The 22045-nt window shown below is 39.7% G+C and overlaps 1 protein-coding gene across 4 annotated transcripts in view; it reads left to right on the forward strand.

Moving 5' to 3' along the window:
• FNIP2 (folliculin interacting protein 2) overlaps positions 1–22045 on the forward strand; it is a 137979-nt gene that overhangs the window by 43550 nt on the left and 72384 nt on the right. The window lies entirely within an intron of this gene.

The following is a 22045-nucleotide window of genomic DNA, read 5'->3' on the forward strand; positions in this document are numbered from 1 at the left end:
TGGCTGATGGTTGGGATTCAGAGATGTAATTTGAGAATGAGTGAATGAATGAAGGAATGCAGTGGTAACTGGTATTGCTACAAAGTTATGTCTGATTTAGGTTTTAAAAAACATTCATCTTTTCCCTCAGGCCACATATCTTCTTGGGAATGAATCAGAGCAGTCTTGGTATACAGGGTGTTTTGTTTTGTTTTGTTTTAGATCTTAGAGAGCACAAGCAGGGAGGAGAGGGAGAAGCAGGCTCCCTGCCGAGCAGGGAGCCCCATGCAGGACTCCATCCCAGGACCCTGGGATCATGACCCAAGCCAAAGGCAGACGCTTAACTGACTGAGCCACCCAGGTGCCCCTTGCTAAAGCGTAGAGGGGTTTTGAAGAAAGTGTGAACTTGCTTCATGTAGACCGACAATTCACGTAAACTTTTGTCTGGGTCTTATTTTGCTGAGTGTTGATGACCTAACAGGGTAAAGTCCTTATTATTAGTTACTATAACTCATTATGTCCAGAATGACTGTGTTTCAGACAGAAGACAAGAATGCTCCAGCTCTGGGGTCTGCAGGCCAAGTCATTGGGTAGCTTCCAAAGCCTTTTTCCCTCGAATCCCACTCAGCTGTATGCTGAGCTGGAATACTCGGCTACACAGGTCTGTGATTCCTGGTTCTTCTGTTATGACTCCTGTTGTGAGTCAGGCTGTGGCTTAGCCTTATCCTTTTATTGTTATAGTAACAAAAGCTGAATAACTGCTGAATAATGATGTAGCAAGCCCTGGTGGGAATTGGTGAGAGCAATAACCTGTGACCCTTCTAAGATTATAATTAAACTCCCCATCAAAATTCACCATAGGGGGAACGCCTGGGTGGCTCAGTCGGTTAAGCGTCTGCCTTCGGCTCAGCTCATGATCCCAGGAGTGGGATCAAGTCCTGCATTGGGCTCTTTGCTCATCGGGGAGCCTGCTTTCCCTCTGTCTACCGCTCCCTCTGCTTGTGCTTGCTCTCTCTCGCTCTCTCTCTGACAAATAAATAAATAAAATCTTAAAAAAAAAAATTCACCAAAGGGAATCCAGTCTGTGGGCTCTAGAAACACCAAGGTTCCCTGCAATTCTTTTCTCCTTTTATGGGATCTCACGTTTATGTAGGTTATTGGGTATCAGACATATGGCCATCCATCAGTGTTTGTATGTTGAAGAGTTTAATCCTTCTCTTACTAGTTTAGAAAGGTTAAAAAAAAAACAAAAAAACCCACAAGCTACTCCCAGGTCTTTATAGAACAGATGTGAATTAAAATGCTGTCTTTTTTTCTTGATGTGCCCTTTCCTTTCACTTGCATGCCTCACCCTGGCCAAAGGCAAAAAACAAAAAAAGGAGTAATGCTAAGCTAGTTTTTTCACTTACTAATTTTTAAAAAAAGTCTAATTCTAATATGTGAAAATCTAGACTGTAGTACCAGATACAGTGGAAGCATCTTTGATCTGGGGATCTTCTCTACCCTGATCTTACGATCAGAGGGTTCATCTCTGCCTTGAACTCACTGTGTCTTTGGGAACATCACCTCATCCCTTTGTGCTTCTATTTTCTCTTCTACAAAAAAATAATAGAAGTGGGGACACCTGGGTGGCTCAGTCGGTTAAGCGTCTGCCCTGGGCTCTGGTCATGATCTCAGGGTCCTGGGATCCAGCCCCGCATCAGGCACCCTGCTCAGCAGGGAGTCTGCTTCTCCCTCTCCCACTGATCCTCCTCCCCACTTGTGCTCTCTTTTTCTCTGTCTCAAATAAATAAATAAAATCTTTAAAAAAAATAATAGAAGTGGTAGATTAGGTCAGTGATCATCAAATATTTTTAAAATGTAGCTTTCTGAGCTCCGTTTCAGATTCACTTGACCAAATTTGTGGAAGTGGAGCCTGTGAAGTTTCGATGATTAAAAAACCAACCAATACACAGAACTTCTGAGGTAATTCTAATGATGAGTCAAGTCTGGGAACCATCAGATAGGTGGTGTCTGAGGTCCCTTCCAGCTCTAACATTCTGATTATCTGTCAGTGACCCATGAGTAACAAGGCTGTAAGAGAAATGTGAAGACCGTGGGTAATCAAGGGAGCCAAAACTATCTCAGTGGTAATCTTTTCCATGTGGGGGAGCAAGCCGTATGGATATTCAAGAAAGTATATTCTCAACAGAGGAACTAGTAAGGACAGAGATCCTAAGACAGAGTCATGCTTGCTGTGCACCCTAAAAAGAAAAATATTGCCTAGGGACAAAAATGGTTTGGATTCAGAAAGTCAGTGGTCCTTCCTGGGAATGTGAATGGGCCCAGGGTGGGCTGCTAGATAGGGCTAGCAGCTGCACGGTATGATATGAGAGGCAGGTCGGAGGTTGTCTGCTCCCTGTTCTCTCTCCCATTGGCCCTTGCTTGATAACAATAATTCCTATTATTAGAACCTCATTTTTTTTTTTTTTTTGTATTTAAGCATGTTCTCTCAAGGCAGTGATACCTTAGTGTGAACTATTATGAGAACTTGTTCCTCAGTAGCGAAGAACAAGACCATATGAAAGGACTGGGCTCGTTCTGTAGAGCGGCGTATGAGGGCTGACCTTCTTCTTTCCAGCTGAGTGGACAAGCTGAGGGGAGACAGCCTAAAACTCAGCTGAACAGGGACAGAGACTTTTAATGGTCATATCCAAAGCTCAAATAGTATGTCCTTGGTTTTCATCTTCATGGGAAATTCTCTAGCAGACTATAACAGACCAAAATGATCTTCAGAGAATAATCCTGTCACAAACTTTAAAAACTAGTGCTCATTACTGAAAGTTCCTGTATTTTAAAAGTTCCTTTGACAATTGAAAAACCTTTTTCCTTTTAAATAGACTTTATTTTTTAGGGCAGCTTTAGGTTCACATCAAAATCAGCAGCAAGTGCAGAGAGTTCCTCTGTACTCTGCCCCACACGTCACACGTGCACAGCCTCCCCTACTATCAATATCCTACATCAGAGTGGTACATTTGTTACAGTTGATGAACCTACACTGAGATATCGTTAGCACTCCACACCATAGTTTACATTAAGGTTCACTCTTGGTGTTATACATCCTGTGGGTTTTGATAAATGTATAATGAAATGTATCATTATCGTATCAGTACAGATTAGTTTCACTGCCCTAAAAAATCCTCTGTGCTCTGCCTCTTCATCTCTCCCTAACCCCTGGCAACCACTTACCTTTTTACTGTCTCCATAGTTTTGCCTTTTCTAGAATGTCATTTGGTTGGAATCATACGGTACGTAGCCTTTTTAGATTGGCTTCCTTCACTTAGTAGTATGCATTAAAGCTTCCTCCATGTCTTTTCATGGCTCAATAGCTCATTTCTCTTTACCACTGAATAGAATTCCGTTGTCTGGATGTAGCACAGTTTATTTATCCATTCACCTACTGAAGGACATGTTGGTTGCTTCCAAGTTTTGGCAATTATGAATAAAGCTGCTGTAAACATCTCTGTGTGGGTTTTTGTATGGAAGTAAGTTTTACTCCTTTTGGTAAACATCAAGGAGTGTGATTGCTGCATTGTAAGGTAAGAGTTTGTTTAGTTTTGTAAGAAACCACCATACTTCCCAAGTGGTTGTACCATTTTGCATTCCCACCAGCAGTGAATGACAGTTCATGTTATTCCACATGCTTGTCAGTATTTGGTTTTGTCAGCATTCTGGATTTTGGCCACCCTAATAGGAGTGTAGTGGTATCTCACTATTGTCTTAATTTGTATTCCTCTAATGACATATGATGTGGAGCATCACTGATACGTTTATCTGCCATCTATATACCTTTTTTTGTGGGGCTTCTGTTCAGATCTTTGCCCATTTTTCAGTTGGGTGGTTCATTTTCCTGTTGTTGAGTTTTATGAGTTCTTTGTATATTTTGGATAACAAGCCTCTATCAAATACATCTTTTGTAAATATTTTCTCCCAATCTGTGACTTATCCTCTCATTTTCTTGTTTTGTCCTTCGCAGTTGAGAAGTTTTAAATTTTAATAAAGTCCAGGTTATCAGTTATTTCTTTCATGACCTGTGCTTTGGTGGTCATCACCATGCCCACGGTCCTTGAGGTTTTTGTTCTGTGTTATCTTCTAGGAGTTTTATAGTCTTTCATTTTACATTTGGGTCTGTGATTTCATTTTGAGTTACATTCTTGTGAAGGATTTAAGGTCTGTGTCAAGATTCATTTTTTTGCATGTGGATGTCCATTTGTTCCAGCACCGTTTTTGGAAAGGCTGTCTTTTCTCCATTGTATTACCTGTGCTTTATTCAGTCAAAGATCAGTTGACTGTATTTGTGTGAATCTGTTTCTGGGCTCTCTGTTCTTTTCTTTTGATCTATTTGTCTCTTCTTTCATCACTACCATCCTGTATTGGTTACTGTAATTTTATAGTAAGTCTTGAAGTTGGGTAGTTGTAGTCTTCCAATTTTGCTCTTATCCTTCAATATTGTGTTGGCTATTCTGGGTACTTTGCCTCCACACACGAACTTTGGAATGAATTTGTTTATATCCACAGAATAACTTGCTGGAATTTTGATTGGGATTGTATTGAATCTATAGATCAAGTTGGGAAGAACTGGCATCTTGACTCTTCCTATCCATGACCATGGAATATCTCTCCATTTATTTAGTTCTTTGATTTCTTTTATCAGAGTTTTATAGTTTTCCTTTTATAGATTTTGTATGTATTGGGGGAATGTGCTAATATAAATGATACTGTGTTTTTAATTTTAAATTCCACTTGTTAATTGCTGGTATATGAAATAATTTTTAAAAATATTTTAACGTATATTTTCCAGAGCATGACGGCATTTAAGTCAAGCTAGCTACTTTCCCCTTTTCTTTTTCTTTATTTTTTTTGGTTTTTTAAAAAGTTTTATTTATTTAAGTAATCTCTACACCCAACGTGGGACTTGAACTAACAACCCGAGATCAAGAATCACGTGTTCTTCCAACTGAGCCAGCCAGGCACCCCCTCCCCTTTTCTTTTTAAATTCCTCCATCTTTTTCTTTTCTTTGTTACTAAACTTATTTTAAGATTTTTCTTTTTTTTTTTTTTTTAAAGATTTTATTTATTTATTTGAGAGAGTGAGAGAGAGAGAGAGCACAAGAGGGAGGAGCGGGAGAGGGAGAAGCAGACTCCCTGCTGAGCAGGGAGCCCGATGCGGTACTTGATCCCGGGACTCCGGGATCATCACCTGAGCCGAAGGCAGTTGCTTAACCAGCTGAGCCACCCAGGTGCCCTTATTTTAAGATTTTTCTTAAATATTTTTTCTGATTATCAAAATGATACAATTTTATTATAAAACATTTGGAAGGTGTAAGCAAATACAAAAATGAAAATTCAAGTTACTCATAATGCTATCACACAAATTTTACTAATACTTTTATTTTCTTGCAGTCTTTTTTTTTTAAGATTTTATTTATTTTTTTAGAGAATGAGCAAGTGAGTGAGGGGAGGGGCAGAGGGAGAGGGAGAGAATCTCAAGCAGACTCCCTGCTGAGTGAGGAGCCCAACGTAGGGCTCAAACTCACAACCCTGACATCATGACCTGAGCTGAAATCAAGAGTCAGAAGCGTAACTGACTGAGCCACCCAGGCGCCCCTCGTGCAGTCCTTTTTTGGTACATGGATATAAGCTGTATTATATTAACTGAATCATGTTGTATTTATCAAGTTATATAATCTGCTTTTTTACTCAGTATAACATTTTCCCCATGTTATTAAAATGTTTTAGAGAACAAATTTTAATGACTTCATAGTATGTTCTTACATGGATGGCTTCAAAAACTTAGGGTATGTTCTGGTAGTGGATGTTTAGGTTTCCAGTTTTTGACTGCTAACAATGCATAGAAAGAAACTTATTTTGGTTCACATTTCTAACATTCTCCTTGGGAGATAATTTTCCTTTTAGGAAATTTGAGGGAGACAATTGAGAGATAGAAATTGGTCAGATAGATAGAAACCAAAATATATCTACATTTGGAAAATGGTTAGTGTGTGTAACAACAAGGAGCTGCCTTAATAACCTCAAAATTAGACTTCTTCACACACCTTGTCATAAGGAGCCTAGGACACCTACAAGCCTTGCCACATAGGGGTTCACCCCTATAAAACTTGATGTTGAGTAGTAGTGGAGGATCAGAATAGTTTGTGTGTGCTCTGCAGCCAGATAGATACCAAAGAAAAAAGGAAAATTTATCAATCAGAACTCATTCTTCTTCCCCTGGGAAGGAGCAGGTGGGGGTGAGGACAGTCAGGCATCTTATACTAATTGGGATTGTGCCTCTACTTGGAAACCTGAAGCAAAGGTAAAGAGACCCTCCCAGCTCTAACATCTTTTGTAGGTTGAATCACCTTTTTTTTTTTTTTTGAGATTGATTGATTGATTGATTTCAGAAAGAGAGAGAGACAGAGAGGGAGCACACAGAGAGAGAGGGAGAGGGGGAAGCAGATTCCCCACTGAGCAGGGAGCTCAACACAAGGCTTCATCCCAGGACCCTGGGACCATGACCTGAGCCGAAGGCAGATTGAGCATCTGTAGGTTGAATCACTTTTTAAAGGGTATAAATGCAGGGTTTTTTTTTCCTTAACATTTTAAAAAGCATTTTGTCTATCTGTCTTCAGAATTAATGCATTCACTTAGTTCAACAATAATTGTTCCTACCTCCTTATTTTTACCCATGCCCTTTTAGGTGATCAGTTTTACTAGTTTTTTACAAATCCTTTTTTTTCTCATTTAAAAACCCATTTAGCATTTTCTTTTTTTTTACTCCAGCATTCTCCCCTTTCCTGATGGCTCCATTTTGATCTTTGCTGAGTCCTCTTTTTCTCCGGACCTGTTAATGTTGGCGTGCTTGAAGACTCAGTCCTTGGACCTCTTTTCTGCCCACACTCACTTCCTTAAGTGATCTCATCCAGCCTTTGGCTTTAAATACCATCTGTATTCCAACAACTCCCACATTTATAACTCCAGCCCAGACATTTTCCCTGGCCTCCAGATTTGTATATCCAACAACTTACCTCACCTGCAGCCTTCTCCATCTTGATGATCCTAGTTATGGGACTCATCTTTTTTTTTTTTTTTTCTTCCTTATACACTGTATCCTATCCATAGCAACTCCAACTGGCTCTACCCTCAAATGCTACCCAGAATCTGGCTACTTCTGAACCACCTCCACTATTACAACCTAGTCTATGCTAGCATCATCTCTCTTCTTCTTCTTTTTTTTCTCTCAATTTAACCATTTATTTTATTTTATTTTTTCATCATGATAAGTGTACTCTTTAATGGCCATCCCCTATTTCCCTCATCACCCTCCCCACCTCCCCTCTCCCTCCCTCTCTGTGTGCTCACTCTCTCTCTCTTTCTTCAATCAGCCTTAAAAAAAAAAAAAAGGGTGATTCAATCTACAAAAGATGTTAGAGCTGGGAGGGTCTCTTTACCTTTGCTTCAGGTTTCCAAGTAGAGGCACAATCCCAATTAGTATAACACTCCTGACACTCCTTAACTCTTAACAGAGTGAAGTCTGTTTCTTGGTTTGTCTATTTCCTTTTTTTTTCTTTGCTAGTTTGTTTTGTTTCTTAAATTCCACATATGAATGAGATCATATGGTGTTTGTCTTTCTCTGACTGACTTATTTCAGTCAGCATTATATTCCCTAGCTATGTTGTTGCAAATGGCAATATTTCATTCTTTTTTATGGCTGAATAATATTCAATTGTTTATATACACACCACATCTTCTTTATCCATTCATCTATCAGTGGACACTTCTGCTGCTTTGGTAATTTGGCTATTGTAAATAATGCTGCGATAAACATAGGGGTGCATGTATCCTTCTGAATTTATTGATTGATTGATTGATTGATTGTAATTTTGGTGTAAATATCCAGTAGTGCGATTCCTGGATCATAGGGTAGTTCTATTTTTAATTTTCTGAGGAACCTCAAAGGGATTGCATTTTAATTTTCTTATGAAATATTTCAACCATACAGAAAACATAGAACATGTTATAATAACCATATGTGTACCCACGACCCAGTTTTCTTAAATCTTATCATTTTGCCACTTCTGCTTCACATATATAATTAAATACAAAAAATCTAAAACACTAGGGTAACAGATGTTGCTTCCTACAAAACCCTTACTGGGCCCAGTCTTTTCCCTCTCTTCCTTCCAGAGGTAACCACATTCTGAATATTTGCTTCTGCATATTATTAGTTTACTGGCCATGATGTATCGATAAATAATACTGGGTCACACATATTTAACATTATAGAACAAATATCATACTGTACATATTATTTTGAAGCTTATATATATGTTTATATATATGTTTTTGAGATTTATTCATATTCATGTAGTTCTAGTTCAGTAATTCTAAATTCAGTATAGCATACTACAATTTATCCATTAGTCTATTGATGAACATTTTGATTTTTTTAAATAGATTTTTACTGTTATAAACAATGTTGCAGTAAATAGTATTACACTTGTCTTTTTCCACATATCTCCATGGATTTCCAATGGGTGTAGTGGAATTGTTAGGAGGAATTGTTAGGTTTTAGAATATATGAATATTGGGCTTTACTAGATATTGTCCAGAGTAGTTGCCTCAACTCCTTTCCCAACAGCAGTGCATGACTGTTCCCATTGCTCATCATTCTTGGGTGGGGGAGGGGGTGTACAGAAAATGTATCTTGTTTTCTTTTGAAACATCTTTGTGGAGATGTAATTCACATACCATACAATCCACCCATCTAAAGTGTGTATATACTTGGGTGGATTTTAGCATAGTCACAGAATTGTGCAGTCATCACCACCCTTCACTTCAGAACATTGTCATTACCCCCAGAAGACACCCCACACAAGATTTAACTAATTTACTATCTGTCTCTGTACATTTGCCTATTCTGGACATTTTCTATAAATGGGATCATACAACACATGATTCTTTGTGATTGACTTCTTTCACTTCCCATGCTTTCAGGGTTCACCCATGTTCTAGCATGTATTAGTGCTTTATTCCTTTTTATGGCCAAATAATATTCTATTGTATGGATGTGCCATGTTTTATTTATCCAGTGGTGTTCATGTGGTTTTTTTTCCCCCCACCTTTTGGCTATTGTGAATAATGCTGCATAAACATTCCTGTACATGTTTCTATGTGGACGTTTTTTGGATGAAGAAATCACACTTTGGATGCCCGGAGCAATAGGTAGAGGTCACAGGTGTTTACCTGGTGCAGGTGGGTGAGAAAGCAGCAGGGGCCCTTTCTCCAGCCCTCTTGGCTGCCATTGCTCAGAGTCCCATCCCCCTCCCCCCCCGCCCCCATCCTTCATGTGGTAGGCATGGCAGCGTGTGTACTTCCTAACCTTGGCTTCAGCCCCTCCTTGCAAGGGCCCGTGGCCGCCCACTTGCCTTTTTGTGCATTAATAAATGTGCTGGCCTCCAATAGCATCTTACCACAGCTACAGACTCCCAGACTGCCAGTCTCTCTCTCTAGGACAGCAGTCCAGTGTTGTCTTTTGAAAGGCTTGTCTTCCCTGCCCAACGAGGGAGAGCATTTTCAGGCAAATTTATCAACTATTTGGGCCATAAATTTAAAAACCAAGCTTAGGAATTGCTGGGCAAGCTCCTGGCCTTGTTTTGTCTGCTTCATCCCCATGCCTCTGCATGGCCAGGAGTGGACTGGAAGATCTAGAAGGAACTGATAAACTAATCTTGCTCTTTACCTAGGAGAACAGAATATTCTTGTAAGTTTTGCTTTCAGAGATCAGAACTTTTCTCCCTTTTTCTTTCTTTTTTTTTTTTTTTTTAAATATTTTATTTACTTGACAGAGACAGCAAGAGAGGGAACACAAGCAGGGGGAGTGGGAGAGGGAGAAGCAGGCTTCCCACGGAGCAGAACCCTGGGATCATGACCTGAGCTGAAGGCAGACTCTTAACGACTGAGCCACCCAGGCGCCCCTCTCTTTTTCTACTTTTAAAAATTCAATTTATATAAACTAAATTTTTTAATATTTCTTTTGTGTAGAAATAAGCAAATACAAATATGTATTCTTCCCTCTTAATCAAAAGGTAGCATGCTATACACAAGAATCTGCTCTTGGCTGTTTTGACTTTCAGTATCCTCTGGAGATCTTACAGGTTCGCTGTTATCCTTGCACACACTGTATGACAGCTGCTTGGTATTTTGTTGTGTGAATTTAATGGAAGTGATATATTTTGCCCCTACCAGTGTCTTTTCCAGTTGTTTCCAGCCTTCCACTCTTAGCAAACATACCGCAGTCGCATGTTTATATCTGCTCAGTGCCAGAAGTAGGATTGGTGGATCCAAGGTTACAAATACTTTTAATTCGTATAGCTGTGATGAATTACCCCCTCTATGTAGTCATATCATTTTGTGCCTTTGCTTGTATTAATCGAGTCAGGTGTCTTAACTTTTAGAATTTTGCCAGTCTGATAGGTGTATGATTTTAATTTGCTTTTCTCTAAGAGTGAGATTTAACATGTTTTCATATTTAAAAAAACCATCTTAATATTTTTTTTTCTGTGAACTATCTGTATCCATTGCCCAGTTTTCCATTGGTTTGTGAGTCTTTTTCTTCATTGATTTCTGGTCCTTTATATATTAGGGAGATTAATCTTTTGTCTGTGATATGAGCTACTAATTTTTGGTGAACTTTTTAGAAAGCTCTGATAACAGTTTTTGGTTGTTTTTTTGTTTGTTTGTTTACATAGTTGAGGTCATTCATACTGTATATGTAGTTCTGTGTTCTGCTTTTCAGTCTTAACATTATATTGCCAGTATTCTTACTTTTCAAGTGTAACAGGTTTTATATCTCAGAAGGAAATGGAGAGGGATGTCCTCCAGGAAATGGAGAGGCTGTTACCCTGCCTTGTATAAGAAGGTGATAGTACAGCAGAGTTGGAAGAGCAGAGGATTTGGAATTAGGAAACATTGGTTTGAGTCCTGTCTTTGCCACTCTCTAGTTATAACTTTTTAATAGTCCCCTAATTTCTATATAAAATATGAAATACAGGCTCTCTCAGGACATTTGTGAAGGTTAGCTCAGGTGAATTCTGTAAAGTATTGGGCAAACTCTAAAATGTTAGGCAATTATTTGTGTGTCTGTTGTGTGGCTCTGCTCACTGGTCTTCCCCCTGTGTATATCCAAACATCAGACTTTCTCGAAGTAGTATCTCTAGGCTCTGTGAGATTATACAGTAAAAAAAGGGAAGTTATTAATATGGTAGAAAGCAATTTGATGCAGTACTAGGACAGTAATAAACTCGAAGGCCATAAATAGGTTTAATAAATGAGAAGAGGGGTTACATTTTTAGAGAGAAACTTGTCCTGTCCTTGGGAGAGGCAGAGGATAAAGAAGGGCAGGAAAATGTGGTATATGAATGCTGACAAGAAAGCTCAATAAATGTCATTGTCTAAGGCCAAACTACATATTTGAAACTGAATCTAAATGCCTTGAATTCATTAATAAGGTGGTTTCCCTGTAGGAGTTCACCCACCGCCTCATGCTTCAGCCACCAAGAAGCTTTTTAAAGCAAACAGTAATTAAGGTTGTTTGTCTTAAGGCAATAATAGACTATTTGATGGATTAAAAAAAATAGAATGTTCTTACTGTATCCCTCAGTTTTGTAATTTATTTTTAATTTTTCAAGAGATGGTACAGTCATATGGTTAAATATTCAAAAGGCACAAAGTCTTAGTACTCACAGCATACTTACTGTGTACCGGCTCTGCATTAATCCTCACTTACGAAGTAAGCATTACTATCCCCATTTTGCAGATGAGATACTGAGGAACAACGAGGTTAGGTAACTTCCCAAAGTCACTTAAGTAGAAAGAGGCAGAGTGAGGACTTGAACCCAGGCTGCCTGGCTCCAGAGTCTACACTCTGTGCTGTTTTGACAGATGTGTATTAAGTAGTTCTGGGGGCGCCTGGGTGGCTCAGTAGGTTGAGCGTCCGACTCTCGGTTTCAGCTCAGGTCATGATCTCAGGGTTGTGGGATCGAGCCCCGAGTTGGGCTCCGTGCTCAGCGGGGCGTCCTCTGGAGATTCTCTCCCTCTCCCACTCTCTCCCCTCACTTGTGTGTAGCACGTGTGCAGGCGCACGCTCTCTGTCTCTCTAAAAATAAGTGAATAAATCTTAAAAAAGAGTAGTTCTGGATGCAACCAGTCTTATAATCCATTATTTATCTTTCTAGAGATAGTCTATGCATATATAATAAAATCCAGAATTTTTTCTCCATTTTTCTTTTTTTTAAAAGAATACATATGGTAGCATTCTATGCACAATATATTCTACTTCTTCCTGAATGATGTCTTGGCTTATGATATAATTACTTAAGGCTCTTCCTCATTTGTTGTTGTATCTGTATAGTACTCCATTGTATGGATGGACCATAATTTAACAATCTCGTGTTGACAGTGTCCAGTCCTTTGCCATTCCAAACAGTGCTGCAGTGAATACCTTTTTGTACATAATCATTTTGAACCCATGCAAATTGATCTGTAGGATTAATTCCTGCAAGTGGAAGTGCTGGGTCAAAGAATATGTAAGTTTGTGTATTTGTACCCATGTCTTTTTTTCCCCCTTATTTTGGTTCTTGCCTCTGCCCCATGGCCCGACCCTACAGTGCTATGCTCTGACCACTCCCCACATGCTCACCTGTACCCGTTTATTTATTTTATTTTATTTTATTTTATTTTTTAAAGATTTTATTTATTTATTTGACAGAGAGAGACACAGCGAGAGAGGGAATACAAGCAGGGGGAGTGGGGGAGGGGAGAGGCAGGCTTCCCGCCGAGCAGGGAGCCCGATGCGGGGCTTGATCCCAGGACCCTGGGATCATGACCTGAGCCGAAGGCAGACGCTTAACGACTGAGCCACCCAGGCGCCCCTGTACCTTTTCTTTTAAAGCTAATATTTTGCAACCAAAGATAGGTACAATTTCTATTGATTTTTGGCTTTCTCATTTTGCAAACAAAAAACCTTATGGAGAGAACCATGCTTTTGACCTTTGGAAACCTCTAGGAAAATAGAATTATAACCTTATCTGTGTACAATTTAAATGGATCTGGAATTAATATACAAGCCAGTGTCTTAAATATCTATTTGTTATTAGTATATTATTTCCCTGGGTGGGTGAGGGAGGTGGGGAAACCTTACTTTCAGGAGAAGATATGATACCATGTTTTTGCAAGTTAGCTTTTAGCAGGGCCATTGGCATTCAGTAATCCTGAAATATAGTAATAAATGTTGACTGTTTCGGTTATGCTGACAAGAGTATGGGAGAATTAGCTCAATGAATATTGGATTAAAGCATGCATAGAGATGAACAGCAAAGCTTTTTTTTTTTTTAAGTAATCTCTGCACCCACCATGGGACTCAAACTCATGATCCTGAGATCAAAAGTCGCATGCTCTTCTGACTGAGCCAGCCAGGCACGCCCCTGCCCCCTACTTTTTTTTTTTTTTTTTTTTTTTTTTTAAGTACAGGTAGCTTCTAGTTTAAAGATACCAGAAAAGAACACGTAGTGCTCTTTTATGAATTAAAGGAATTATTTTGGAAAATATGGGCCATATTTAAAGATTGTGAGTTTTTAAAGGGGAGAAAGGGGAAAAAACCTATAAACAATAACAAGAAAATCTGGCCGGGATGGAATCCTAGGTGGCACAGTGGCATAGTCACCTGGCCCCTCAGAGTCCCTCTTGCCTCAGAAGAACTTGTACTTTTCCTCTGCGGATTTCGTTAGCATCTTTTGAAAGTTCTATCGATTAAAGATGTGTTTATATTAATAGCATGTTTGTTTTTTTTTTTTTTTTAAAGATTTTTATTTATTTGTCAGAGAGAGAGCGAGCACAAGCAGGGGGAGCAGCAGAGGGACAGGGAGAAGCAGGCTCCTCACTGAGCAAGGAGCCCGATGTGGGACTCGATCCCAGGACCCTGGGATCATGACCTGAGCCGAAGGCAGATGCTTAACGACTGAGCCACCCAGGCGTCCCTAATAGCATGTTTGTTAAAGTATAGAGTATATCTAGGAGCATTAAGGGATGCTGTGCAGGAATGTGGATTAATTCATTCGATTGCTTTCCTCTTAGTACCTGGCTGGGGTCATCTGTTCTAAATCACACTGCGTATACTTTATAGATGATTTGGAATTCTCGTGTGTTAGAGTTGGAAGGATGAGACCTTGAGGGGTGATTTTAGTCCCAATCCATCATTTTTATAGAGGAAGAAACATTGGACTACGAGATGAAGGAGTGTGACCGGGATTAGGCCATCGATCCTGCTTAGAACTCAGGCATTCTGACTTCTGCCCAGTGCAGTGCTCTGTGGTTTTGTCAATGCCATGGGGGCCTTAGGGCAGTAGGGCGTGGGTGATGGTGCAGTGAGGGCTACACACGAACTTTACCTATTTCACAGTTTTACTTGACATGACCCTGAATTCAGGTGGAAAAAGGAGGGGAATTTGGTCTTTTCCTCCTCTGTACTTCATAGTTCACGGTACATAGTACCCAAACCTCAGGCTATTTTGTGACTCATAATGTTTTGTTATTGCTGTGTGAAACCATAAAGACTTATGTGGTTTTAGCTTGTGACCCTTGCAACCATTTGTAGTATTGTTTCAGTGGGAGGGAGAAATGAGTTCTGAGTTACAGCCTACTTGCACATAAACTTTGATGGTCATCTTTGTTAGGAATTCGTTATATTTGGGATAATGTTAGTGAACTTAATGTTACTTATTCCAGTCTCCTGACCTTTCCTAAGACATAGTAAGCATTACATTGGTCAACAATCTCTTATCCTATAATTCTAAAATCCCAAAATCTGTGAAAAGATTTTTGGAATTAACCTGAACTATTGTGAGGCTGTGCATAGTTTCTGTCTAATCTACTCAGCATAAATATTCATAACTTGGCCGGGTGTAATATTAATTTGTTTTATTTTGGGATTTGGTTATACCTGGAATCCTGGAGGAGGTATCACATAACATGTGGTATGAGCTTCTTTCTGAAATATAAAAAATTCAGGATTCTTAAACACCTGTCCCCAAAGATCTCAGTGAAAGGATTGTGTGTCTGAACTTACCTCTGACTTATGCTTTGCAGGTTTCAGAGTACTTTCATACTTAGTCTCTGTTTTTCCCAACAACCTTGAGAGACATATAAGGCAGATAGATACACTTAGGGAAAGGTGAGCCCTAAATAAGTGCTTTCCTAAAGTCACCTGGGTTGAAAGTGGTAGAGCTAGAGTTAAAAGTTCTGTTTATCCTGGTGAATACCAATTCATGTCCCAAGCATCACATCCTCTGCGACTTTCATCCATCCTTTACCAGTGTGATGTGGACTTGACCTCTTCATCCTTTAAGTTCTATAAGCCATCTGGACATTAATCTCAGTATCTGTGACAGTGTAGTTTACTTAAGTGTTTGTATGTTGGCCTTCCCATATCAGGTTGTAAGCCTTTTGAGGTAGGAAATGGATCTAGTTAATTTCTATTCCCGGTATCTTTCATGGTACCTGGGTCAAGCCAGGTCCTAAAAGTGTGTGGAAGGAGTGAATGCAGGAGTGTGCTTTGAGGCTCATGTTACTTACAGTGCTCTTTCCACACCATATGGCTGATTATAGGGATTTATTCTTTCATTCTACACAGTTCTTCTACAAAAGGAGTAAAGGATTTACGTATCACCTACTTTCTTAAAGAAAAGGTTGCAACCAATAGCCAATAGAAATTTCTTTTGGTAAAATAATAGTGGGATACATTTATTTGGAATCATTTTTAAATTATATCTTTAGGCTAGCTTCATGTATTAAAGCTTCTGATAAGAATTGGAATCTTTAAGTACTTTTTTACTATACTCTTGACCACACAACAGTAATTCAGTGGTAAATTTTTATGAGTGCCTCTGAAACTAACATTGGCAAGTTGTGTACAAAGACTTTTACAGTATAAAATAGGAATGTCAACTAATTTGCAAATTACTTTTCCCGTTTCCTCTTTTCCTGAGAGTGCTAACCCAGACAAAAAAAAAAAGGATTCCAAATTTGTTACTGCCATCTATTTACATAATTTTTTTCTTGAAATAAATAGCTTGTTACTGAGTGGGAAATAATGTACATTTGTGCTGACAGGGTGAACTCTGATTGCCATCTCAAATACAATTTTTTCTTCTTTTCTCCATCTTCCATCTTCCTGTATTTTTAGATAAGAGTCATTAGGTCTTCCTCACTATTCTTGAGCAAACCTTTTGAAAGTGTTTCTATTTGTTTTCAGAAACTTTTTTTGTGAAAGAGAAGAGGAGCAGTGAGAGTTGGCAGAAAAAAGAACATAGAATAGGGTTTAAGAGTAAAATATCATCATAAATACTATATAGTAAGTTTCATCAGAGCGGGAATTATGATTTGTTCATTGCTGTATCCCAGGGCTTGGAAGGATGCTTGGCACACAGTAGGCATGCAGGAGCTACTTGTTAAATGGATAATATTGCCATTTTCTGTTGTGATTGTTACTGTTGTTTTTGTTTTGTCTTGTTTAATTTTACTTTTTCTTGGACAGTTTAAAGTTCCCTATCATACCTGACTCTTTAAACATTCACATTCTTGGATCACAGGACTGCCCTGTAAACTCTTCTTGTGAACTTGTTTTTGAGTATATAGGGTTATTTCCTTGGGTGAGAGCCAGAGGAAAACAAAAAAAATGAAGTATTCATCTTTCATAGATCATGTTTCACATGGGCATACTTGAGCCCAATTCTAGCCGGACTCCTATAAAAGTTCAAAGGACCAATCAAGCACCAACACTAGAACTGGTCTTGGAGGATGTTGCAAATCCTACAACTACTTCTCTCATCCTTGCTAGCCATGACTCCTTGAAACCCTGGGTATGCAAGTCACTATCACCATCCTCTTTGCTCTGAAAATGGTTTTCTCAAACAGCTTTAGTCCTCCTAAAACACAGGTCACATTATGTCATTCCGATCTCAGAAAGTTGGAATGGCACACCATTGCTTGTAGAACAAACATACATACATTCCCTGGGATAGCATTCAGGGCTGTCCATGAGTAGTCCTAAACTGTCTTTCTAGCCTCATTTCCTGTGTAATTCTTCTGCTGTAGACATAATCCAACCAACGAAGACTTTGACTTTGTATCATTTGATTTTTTGTGTTTGTGCCATGCCCTTACTCTGCAACGACTAACTCCCCTGTTTACGTGGAATCCTTGCTGTCCTTTCTAACTTCATCGGTTCAAATATTGGTGCTTCTGGGAATGTTTTCCTGTTTTTTCCCTTGCTTTCTATATTCTGCCTTGTCCTTTTATTTTCATGTAGTTTCCCATATAATTGTGTCTTCTGGATTTTAAATTCATTGAGAATAAGGACTTATCCAGTTCTTATTTATTGTATCTCCCGCCCTCCTCCCCAGTGCCAGCCTTCTTTGGCTTTCTTGGCTTGTGGCAGTGTAACTCCACAATCTGTCATCACCTTCCCTCTGTGTCTGTGTCCAAATTTCCCTTCTCTTATGAGGACACTAGTCATTGGATTAAAGCCCATCCTAATCTAGTATGATTTCATCTTAACTTGATTACATCTGCAAAGACCCTGTTTCCAAACAAGGTCATATTCACAGGTACTGGGAATTAGGAATTGAGGGGAATTGAGGGACATGATTCAACCCACAACACATGGTTATATATATTTTATTTTTACATTTTTTTATTTAAATTCAATTAGCCAACATATAGTACATCATTAGTTTCAGATGGGTTATATATATATATATATATTTTAAAAATAATTGTTTTCTGTACTTAACTCCTTTGAACTATTGCTTGTCACCTTTCAGGTAAGTAATTTAGACTTTGGTCACTTTCTTCCTGCTCTTGAGTAATTCCAGAAATAAGGTCTGGTTTCAGTTCCTGGCAGATTTTAGCGTCATGGAATCTTAAAACTGAAGAGGGTCCATCTAAGTCCTTTTGTTTAAATTTTACAGTAAGAAAAGGTAGATAAACCATCTTATTTTCTTGTGCCTACAGTCAGACATCTGTGGCCATAGATAGACAAATCATACCAGGGACCAGTGTTCTGTCCTTGCTTTCAACCAAAGCAAAAAAATGAGGTAGTTCTGATTAGAATAAACATCTTTCAAATAGATATCTTAAGGCAAAAGCCCAAGGCTTATTTTTTCATACCTCTTTGAGTTTAAAGGCAGAGTTGCCCTCAGTAAAACACCAGGAACCATGGTTGGTGCTCTCAGAAGCCCCACAATAACTTTTGGTTGAACGTTGAAGGGAATGCGGACACACAGAAGATACATGTGATGATGACTAACTGAAGCCTTGTATTAGGGAGGATGGTAGGGGAAAGAGCTGACAGTGTGCTGGGGGATTTCCCTAGATTATCTCCTTTAATCTTCACACCAGGCCCCACTGGTGCTGCTTGGGGGGGCCTTGCCCAAGGCAGTCACACCAGTGGGAGGCAGAGCTGAGACTTGATCCCAGGCCTCTCTTACTCTGAAGCACTCAGTTAATGTCCTTTGTCCTGCCTGTATTTTCTTTGTCAAATTACTCAGCTGTAATTTCCTCTACTAATACTAGTAATGACAGCTGACAAGATTTTTTTTTTTTAAAGATTTTATTTATTTATTCATGAGAGACAGAGAGAGAGAGACAGAGGCAAAGGGAGAAGCAGGCTCCCAAGGAGAAGGGAGCCTGATACGGGACTCGATCCCAGGACCCTGGGATCATGACCTGAGCCGAAGGCAGACACTTAACCATCTGAGCCACCCAGGCACCCGACAGCTGATAAGATTTTAATTAGGTATTAAATAAGACAATATTCATGTGGAAGAAGGAGAGTGGAGTTTGCCATATATTTTATAAAACATACCTTTTTAAGGTATTTGGGTCAAAAAATTAGACAGTTTAATATATGCAATTTTCCTTTCCATATCTTTTATTTCCATTCTTTTAAAATTGGAAAAATTGCATGACACATTTAATAAGGTGGTATGATCATTAAAATCTCGGCTCTTCTAGTCAGGCTGTCCTCAGTTTGAGATTGGAGTTGTGGTTACCCCTCAAAAGGATTGAACAACTTGCTTCATAAATTATAAAGCTGTTTTGGCAAAGTGTAATTGTTGGGGCAAAATAAGTCGAACATGAAAAAAAGACAAACCCTCTTTGCTTTCTTGCTTTTCAACAACTTTAGCCTGTGTACTATGTTTAAACTACCACTGCCTGAAGAAAGAAAGAGCCAGTAATGCACAACTTGTGGTTGGTACCAGACACTGTATCAGTTCTTTGTTTTGTTTTGTTTTTTTAAATTGTACCATTAACAATTCTCTTAAGTAATTAGTAACATTTTGGAGCCCTTACCACATGTCAGCCTCTATGTGAAACACTTTACATATTTAATTCCCACTGCAGCTTTGTGAAGTTGGCATTAATATTCTCATTGTGCTGATGAAAAAATGGAATCCAGATGTATCTGACTTCCCTGTAGTTGATGATCTTAATACTACATATTATAGTTTGCTTTTGTTAGTCCGTCTCCCTAACTTTCTCTCATCCATATCTGGGGAGCTCTTCCTCCTTCCCCAGCTTTCTGTAGGCAGATAGCACTCCTTTTGCCCACATCACCCCTGCGTCCCACCCCTAAGTCTTAGCGGTTCTGCCCCCTGTTGAACCCACCTCCAGGATCTGTTTGCTTTCCTCTACCTCAGTTGCTGTCCCTCTCACCTTCCTGACAAAGAGCCTGAACTCTGTTAAGAAATTCTGTCTGGTCTTCTTGCTTCCAGTCTTTATCTCTCCCCCACCCCTGTTTTCCTTAGAAGAGCCAGGTTGAATTTTTAAAAAAAGTATAGACCTGAGTTTATCAGTCTTTGTTCATCTTGACTTCCCGTTGCACTTAGGGTATGATCTTGGCTCCTTCCTGTCTTCCCAGCCTACCTCTTGAGCTCTTCTTCTCTGGCCTTTTTTTTTTTTTCCTTTCTCTTCTACATCTTAGCATGCCCTTCCCTCTTCCTATCCTGTTCTTCATTCTCTTTCTTTCTTTCTTTTTTTAAGATATTTTTTATTTATTAGAGAGAGAGAGCATGAGCAGGGAGGAGGGGCAGAGGGAGAAGCAGGCTCCCCACTGTGCAGGGAGCCCAGTCCAGGGCTCGATCCCAGGACCCTGGGATCATGACCAGAGCCAAAGGCAGATGTTTAACTGACTGAGCCATCCAGGCGCCCCTCACACTTTATTTCTTTAACTCTTACTTCTTTAAGCCCTGTTTAAATGTTACTTCCTTAAATCCTCTGTTTTTTGTGTTTTTTTGTTTGCTTTCTTATTCAGCTCTACACCCAACATGCAGCTTGAACTCAAGACCCCAGGATCAAGAGTCACATGTTCTACCAACTGAACCAGCCAGATGCCTGCTTCACTTCCTTAAATCCTTAGGGACTTCCCTGCTCCTCAGATCTGAAAATATGAGACTCCTTTACTTTTCCTTTCTGCACTTAGGACAGTCTGTAATTACATACTCATATCATTATTAGCCCAGTATTCCCCACTAAACCACATTCTCTGTGAGGACAGGGACCAGGTCTGTTTAGTTAACTGCTGAATATCTAGCATCAGGACTGCAGTGCCTGAATCATAGTAGGCACGCAAATATGTGTTGAATGGATCAACAGATTAATAACTGAAAATATCCAAAGCAGTGCGTTTTATATTTATTCATTTTTTTAATTTTTTAAAAGTAAGCTCTGTGCCCATCATGGGGCCTGAACTCAAGACCTGGAGATCAAGAGTCACAGGCTCTACCACCTGAGCCAGCCAGGTGCCCCAAAGCAGTGCATTTTAAATGATTACCCTTTTTATAGTTCTCGCATTCTCATTTCATTTATTACTCAAGAACAAACTTAGGTTTAGAGCAGTTTTATCCCAGCAACTTTTGGTTTACTTAGGAATGTTAAAGGACAAAAATTTAACCAAGTACATTTGAAGTTCTAATTAGCTCTCTTACTCAATTCATGAGTGGGGCGGCATCCCATCCAGCAAGTAGAGGGGTGCTCTGAGGAGTTGTACAGAATGGACGGTTTTTACAGGAAGGAGGATGGAGCAAGGATTGTTTCAGGCTAGGTCATTTTCCCTCAGGGGGAAGGACAAGGGTCTTATCATGCACATTACCTCCTCTTCTTTAGGCCTGGAGAAGGCCCAGGTGACAGATTACCCACGTTGGTCAGCAAATTCCTGACTGGTTAATACTGTATTTCTAGGGGAGGTTGAAACTGTAGTTAAGTTAGGTGTTAAGTCCTGGTTTGGTGACTTGGCTTAAGTGACACCATTTTGGGCCTGTGGTTTTCTTTTTAACAGGAATAAGCCATGCTTCCTTTATTGCTGATTGTTAATTGTTAGCAATTCAGATTCTCTGCAGTGATGCACTTAATTTTTTTTTAAGATTTTATTTATTTATTTGAGAGAGAGAGCATGAGCAGCGGGGAGGGGTAGAGGGAGAAGCAGATGCCCCACTGAGCAGGGAGCCCGATGAAGGACTCCATCCCAGGACCCTGAGGTCATGACCTGAGCCAAAGGGGGACGCTTAACCAGCTGAGCCACCCAGGCACCCCTGCACTTGGTTTTCAAAACTTCTTTATCAGAGCCAGCTATAATAGAGGAAAATTCTAAATTTTGGGATGTCATTCCACTCCATTTAACCTGAGCCTGGGTGGGTGGAAGAGGAAGAAAGAAGGCCCCGCTCGCTTGCTCCAAATGCTTCCCTGGCCAGTAACACAGAAGCTTGAACACTCCTGTACATCAGGTGTGCTGTCCCAGAATGCAGGCATCCAAATTTAGCTTTCTCTACACATCCTTGTGATTTTGGGTGGCTCTCTTTGCCCAGAGTGGCTTTGGAAGGAGATCTTCCCAACCTTTGTCGTGGACATTTGGCGATACTCGTATGGCCCATTTGAGCCCACAGACGAGGCTGTCTGTCCCCGGGTGTGAGGGTGT

The sequence above is a fragment of the Phoca vitulina genome, unplaced genomic scaffold (genome assembly GCF_004348235.1).
Source record: "Phoca vitulina isolate PV1807 unplaced genomic scaffold, GSC_HSeal_1.0 scaffold14, whole genome shotgun sequence".
NCBI classification, from domain to species: domain Eukaryota; kingdom Metazoa; phylum Chordata; class Mammalia; order Carnivora; family Phocidae; genus Phoca; species Phoca vitulina.